Here is a 6,688-nt window from a genome sequence, read left to right on the forward strand (position 1 = left end):
CAGGAAGTTATCTCAGGACACTTTTCAAATGAGAGCAGGTCTAGACCCGAACTCTTTCACATTTACAGAGGACCCTCAACCAGGTTACCACCAATGAGCAAGCACTTGGCGACGGGGAAGGGAATACTGCCTTTAACAGGGCGAAACCTATGAACAGGACCCCCTTCGGCATGATAGGTGTTTTATGTCTTGTTGTTGTAGCAAATGTGATTAGCTGTAATTTTAAAGTTAACTCAATAAGGGTGTACGAGATGAAAAGGGAACACACCTAAGGCTAGAGCGGAAAAAAAGGGTGCTAATGTTGAAGCAATATGTCTTGTTATCCGCAATGGCACAAAGTGGGAAAAGTCTCTCTGTCTCTCACACGTTCGTCTAAACCTGTGTGTCATAGATAAGTGGAAATTGTCCAAACATGGTTATGCTTGGACAAAGTATAACCTTTCCCCTACCGCCGTCCCCCACGTGGTATAGAGCACAACTATATCACGAGTATGTGGTGTAGTGTACGATAGTAGAAGATTCGATCCTCGGTAGGTACCTCAGCCATTGCGGAACAGTCGGTTTGTTCACATCCAAGCCTTCATTACATTATGGTTTAGCTAAGTCCTCGCGCGCCTCCCTGTGTTATGCCTAGTAATTTAGCGGTATTGGCTTTCTGTAACTTTGCCTGCTCTGTGATAGGCAGGTTAGAATCATCTTGAGCTAAATTTCCCTCCGCTGTAAAAACCCGAATAAGCTTGTGTTATTTTACCTCTTAGACTCACTCTTAATAATACCTTTAATAGTGGTCCGACAGGATTTTAAGCTGTATAAACGTCAGAGGGGTGAGTACATGTCTTTTGTGCTAACATAGACCAAAGCTATGGTAAATTGCTATGTATAGTCAGATTGTAGTCTAGGTTTGTGGCTCTCTATGGTCGAGATCTCTCTTCCCTATTACCCATGCATCTATATCATCCTGGCACCATTCTGAGGGTTTTATAATGATCTCAGACCTCTCTAATGTCAGGATAAACAAAATAATCTCTGTTAATTCTCCTGGCTAATATATCTAGAGCCAGATAATCCGTTGTGACAGACGTTGCTTTAAAAACCAAATAAAACATAATCCTGATATCACCTCCTCGCTCTCCAGTCCGACTATTACCCAGCAAAAATTTGGATCTTTCGACTTTTATGTCGAATGGCTACCTCGTAGGATGTGTAGTGTGTCGCGAGTTGGTGCATTCAGTGTGCTGGATGAGCAGATGAGAAATACTTGGTTGACTACTGCAACTTGCTGGTAGAGCCTAATTTAGTCCTCGTCTTTTTTTATGGTATGTTAATATGGTCATGTCTCTCGCTGGATGTTAGTGTCTGCTTTGCACATTTTTGTCATACTCTACGCCCATTCTGGGTCATTTCATAACAAGCTAGTCTTCAGAATAAGTAACTTAGCATGTCTTCAGCTTTTGCGACGTTAGCTTGTCTGCAGCTGCTAGTTCATTCAGTATCTAGGCTACGTATGTCGCTAGCTGGATGTCTCTCGCCTATTCCTCCTAGCGTCAACCTGCCTCCCTACGACGGGTATGTTACTATTATTACATCGTCACTCAACTGTCGGTTGTCTGCTGAGCTGTTCCTTCGATGTTATTATATCATACATAGTCATGTGTTCAATATACTTCTGTTGTTGGTTCTTTCGTTTGTCCGTGAGTATAGAGGCAGCCAGCCCAGGTTGTGGATGTCTTGTCAAACAGATGGTGATATTCCAAAGGTATTTCCTTCCCTCTGCCTTTCTCACGGAGACACCTCCACCTGCTCGTATTTGTGCTGTCCAGCATACCTCGCTGTCATTGTATAGGTGTGCAGCTGGTTAAGTGTTTGTTAGCTCCTAATAGGTCTTAGCTGAAAATGGGGTTTAACCATGAAGCCATGAAGAAAGCTGCCTTCATTTACCCACGTCTATTATCCCATCCGAAGGGATTGTTTGACCCCACCTGTACCTCGGAAATGAAAACAGTGTCCTCAGAGCCGATCTACTCCCTCGGCGCGCACCTGTTACTCCCTGACAAGTTAAATTCCGATCTTGTGATAACCTTGCCATGAGAGCGTCTACTTCTGGTGTTATTCTGCATGAGATGTCTTCTCGTGTCGTCTGGTGGCCGCTTTCTTTCTCTTTCTGACCCTACTCTGGTCTTTTCTACACAGCAGGAAGCTGATATTGATGGAGTCCTCACTAAACTTGAGTCAAAATATACATTGCCACAATATCGTTTTATATGTTTTCAATGACATTCGTTACTAATTGGTGCATTTGTGCAAAAAATTGTTAACTATTATGTTGATTAACCCTTGTGAGACTATTACAAGGGACAAGATGACTGTCATCAACCTCTGACTGGCCAGGAGTTAGCTGCAGCAACTGACAAGGCTTCGAGGTTGGCCTGTTATCTACTTTAGGCAGTCACTGTAATTAAACAAAATACTAAATCAATGGACTCACATTGATGGTAAGAGACAAGAAAGCTCAATAAATTGTGTTAGTAAATTGCTAAGAGAGATTTAATAATAGAATATAAATATATAATAAATTACATAACAAAAATAAGTTTTTCCACTCACTTGCATTGGCTCTACTGTGAAATAGTACACGCTGCTTCTCCTTAAGCTAGTTCAGAAATAAGTATTAGGCAAATTGTTGTTTTTTTCTCAAAGGTCGTTAGTTATGAATGTATAAGATAGCGTCCTCAGCACACCCCCATAACCTCCCAAATAAAACCCGAAAACCCATGACGCCTCACGGCTTAATACCGAACCCTCTGTAATGTGTGTCGGTTCTTAGAACATGTTTTAAGTTTTTGAAAGATGGTTGTTGTATAGTAAGCTACTGTAAAGGACAAAATAATATATAAGGTGATATTTACATACTATGGGCTACATATTTTATATCTTACTTATTTTTATTCACATCTTTTAAAACTATTTACAATGTGTGATTGGGCTTTTTTCACCCTTTGTATATTGTTGTCTTCATATTGTCATTGGTATCCGTCTTTTTATAAATAAACCTTGGACGGAACAACAAGTATGTTTAGAAATAAATAACCAGATAAAGGATTTTGTAGTATCATCGGCTTCGTTGTGGACTTAAGTTATATTCAGAAAACATATATGTTGTGAGCTCTAATGTGGTTACTTGCAAACTGCTTTGGGGTTAATACTGTATAATACTATACCTATCAGTATTAACGCTATATATATATATGTATACCTGCTATAATATATAATGTGTGTGTATGTGTATATATATACATATATTAAATATATATACATATATAATGTTGTTTTTGTAGGTGTATTCTATATATACATATATATATATATTATGCGTGATGGCTCCTGTTTGTGTCTCTCTGTTATCTCTTTATAAAACTGACGAAACAGTGTTTAATATTTGAATATACTATTATATTCTGCTCTAATGTGTTACATTAATATATATTTTATTGACCATTTAAAAAATGACTTTGTTTTATTCCTCAAAACTAGAAATAACTCAAATACATTAATATTCCATTAAATGCACCAAAATAATATTGTTTTTAAAATGTAGACATTCATTAATGTATAAAATAAAATATTTCTGTTTTAATTTGATTCAGTATTTATTGTATTAATTCCCATGTTTATTTACTTTCCCATTTAATTTTCCATTTAATTAATTAGTTGATTCATTTCTAAAGTTTGTAAATTGTAAAGTAAATAAATAGGCTAATTTAATACAAAGGTAAATAAATACACAAGTTAATTAAAACAGAATCATTAATTTATGTAATATTTTCTAAATTAAATTAATGTCTACATTTATTTTAATATTAATTCTGGTGCATTTAATTACACATAAATATTAGCTTATTAGCGTACTGTGGCACATTTACATTGAAGTAAACTGCAATGTTATGTTTATTTATGTTTATTGTCCCTTGGAAATAAATAAATACATACATTTCATATGAAGTTATTTAATAATCTTTGATTTGTGGCACTTGGGGCCCTCCATAGATGTAGTGTTTTAAATTCATAAGGTACAGTATAATACATTCTGTTGACAGAAGAAAGGTGGAGGTGATTAGATTTGGATGCAACCAAAATAAACACTAATATTAAGTAACAATCATTCGATATAACCTTTATTTTACTTCAACAATCTGGGTCTGTATTTAACAAACCCTTTCAGTCCCTCTTTCAGTCTAACTTTACTCTAACTTGATAAATGTGGACCTTGAACCTCCCATTCAGCCCTCTCTTGTCGTTGGCTTCTGTTGCTCTTATTGTGTTGTATTTCCCTCTTTAGAGAGCTTATCTGGAAGCTCATATCTGTAACGCTGCACCCTCAGCTAATGCCAGTTTTCTGTGCAACCTTTCAAGAATGTACAGTATGTTCTGCTCTGATATCAGCTCAGCAGGAAATAAAGACTCATTTGTCTACAAGAGAGAAGGTGTAAGGGTTTGTAAAATGATTCACAGCTAGACAGGAAGCTGCAAACACTGATCTGATGCTTTAAAAGGCATCTAGGGCCTATTTGTGTGGTGGCGTGACGACCAATCGGCACTCCGACTGAGTGAGCAAACTAAGGAAATTAAATCTAAATAAAGTAATTTAATTAAACAGCCATTGCCAGTAGATGCCTTTAATTCGCCATCCAGTGTGAACATTTAATGCAGTGAAAGCAGGAACCTCATTGATCTATCAGTGAATATGATCAATTCTTACAGCATCTGGTGTCCACAGCTGGTTTCCACTTCAGGTCATTAAATGTCTGCAGACTCCTGAAGGTAGCAGGAAACGTGTTGAGGAGTTACACACTAGAGCTGCAACCATTTTAACTATTATATCATCGTTTTGAGTCGTTTTTCAAGAAATAAATGGACAAATTCTGTGATTTCAGCTTCTCAACTGTGAATGTTTTGTGGTTTCTTTAGTTTAACATCTAAAACGTATGACCCAACATACCTATTAATATTATATTTCATTTCTGACAATAGATCCTCCTTAATGTTACACACTGGACCTTTAAATAAGTTGGATGTTGAGTCCTGACAAACGTACGTAATTACAATGAATGTTAATGATACAATAAACTTTTATTTAATATAAATTCAAAGCTTGTATTGTTGTAGTTTAGTTTTCGAAGACCTAATAAGTTATTTATGCCAAAGATTATACTGTAAACTGGACATTTTACAGTTCTGAATCCTTTTTTTGCATCAGTGAGGCATTAAAAGTGTTTCATTGACGCAGGATCATTTGGTTTCCCGTGCAGAGCTCTGTGTCTCGTTACAGTAAAGAGTTCTGCAGAGATTCATGCATAATTTTTACCTCAAAACGTATCAGTTTATCTTCACAGTCACTGCCTTCTGACCTCCACCCAAACCCCTCCGCTGTCAGGAAATACTGACGTAGAGAAGAAAGGGGAGCTGGATTAAAGCGTCATCCATCACGATTTGATTCATAAAACACAAACCAGATGATATCAACCATATCACGTCCCTGCCCCGCTCTCATCCGCTCTATAGCGCTGTTTAAAGAATGATTTACGTCAATTTGTTCGACCTTTATTGCACATCTTTTGGCCTGTTTTGCTCTTACATAATAAAAGTGTTAGTAAGGAGGAGAGATACAGTATCATGCAACATGTTTTGTTAAAGAATATTTCCTTCATCTCTCCCTGGATCTTCTTCCCTCCTCGTCCATCATCTCACAGTTTCATGCATCTGCTGTCAAGCTGCTGCGACCTTTGACCCCCTAACTTCCTCACCCATGATTCAATACTGAATGTTTTAAAGGGGACCTATTTTGCTCTTTTCTAGCTCTATATTCTTCATCTGAAACTCCACTATATCTTTGTATCTTTGTATTATTCACTCTTCAAAAACATAATTTTTTATCTGATACAGGCCCTTCATGCAGCCTGCACCGGGTGATGGTGAGCACCGCTTAGTCCTTTTACCGGTGTGCTCTCGACGGCATCAAAGCTATATGACAGATACCAGGCACTGAATTTAATTGATTTTACTGTTTATCAGCCCACAAATGAGAAGAATTAGGTTGGAAAAATTACTTTTCTAACTGTATTCGGTGATTTTGGTGAAAGTAGATGGTATTTTATGAAAATGGTTTCTGCTCTTTCCACTGATGTCCTCGGACTGCTTTGCTTTAACTTTCAGTGATTTACAGAGTTTCCTGATACAAAATGGCCTTTAGCCGCTAACTAGCTGCTGCTGTTAGCTGGTTAGCCTGCAGCTAAACTAGCCTCCTGTTAAGTGACTCTGGCCGGACTTCTCTGGGAAGTTTTTAAAATGGAGAAATGTGAAACTCAAACAGACCCAGACTGAATCTGATTCAGGCTGTTGGTTCATGCAGAAGGTTCCCCGCCTGGCACAGTCAGAGCGAGATGTTACAGTTCACTGCTGAAATTAAAATATCTGTGTTTGACATGGTAATAATAGACTGTGTGTCAGATTTTTGGACAATTCTGCTGGAAACGGGTCAACTGAGGGACTTTGAGTCGGTCTCAGTCCTTCTGTCCGTTCATCTGTCAGGGAAATACTATATGGATCCAGATTCTGTTGTTGACTATTTCTCTCCTCAAATCTATTCACAAAAACATTTTACTGTTTATCTGGAATACCAGGTCCTGTGTGA

The 6,688-nt window shown here is 37.6% G+C and overlaps 2 protein-coding genes across 2 annotated transcripts in view; both read left to right on the top strand.

Moving 5' to 3' along the window:
* Window positions 1–6,688, top strand: part of LOC118336472 — a 744,338-nt gene that overhangs the window by 660,360 nt on the left and 77,290 nt on the right. The gene's annotated exons all lie outside the window — the stretch shown is intronic.
* Window positions 1–6,688, top strand: part of LOC118336553 (atrial natriuretic peptide receptor 1-like) — a gene marked incomplete in the record, with an annotated part of 74,392 nt that overhangs the window by 34,145 nt on the left and 33,559 nt on the right.

Source organism: Morone saxatilis, unplaced genomic scaffold (assembly GCF_004916995.1).
Source record: "Morone saxatilis isolate NCDOM2014 unplaced genomic scaffold, NCSU_SB_2.0 Contig24, whole genome shotgun sequence".
Classification (NCBI taxonomy): domain Eukaryota; kingdom Metazoa; phylum Chordata; class Actinopteri; family Moronidae; genus Morone; species Morone saxatilis.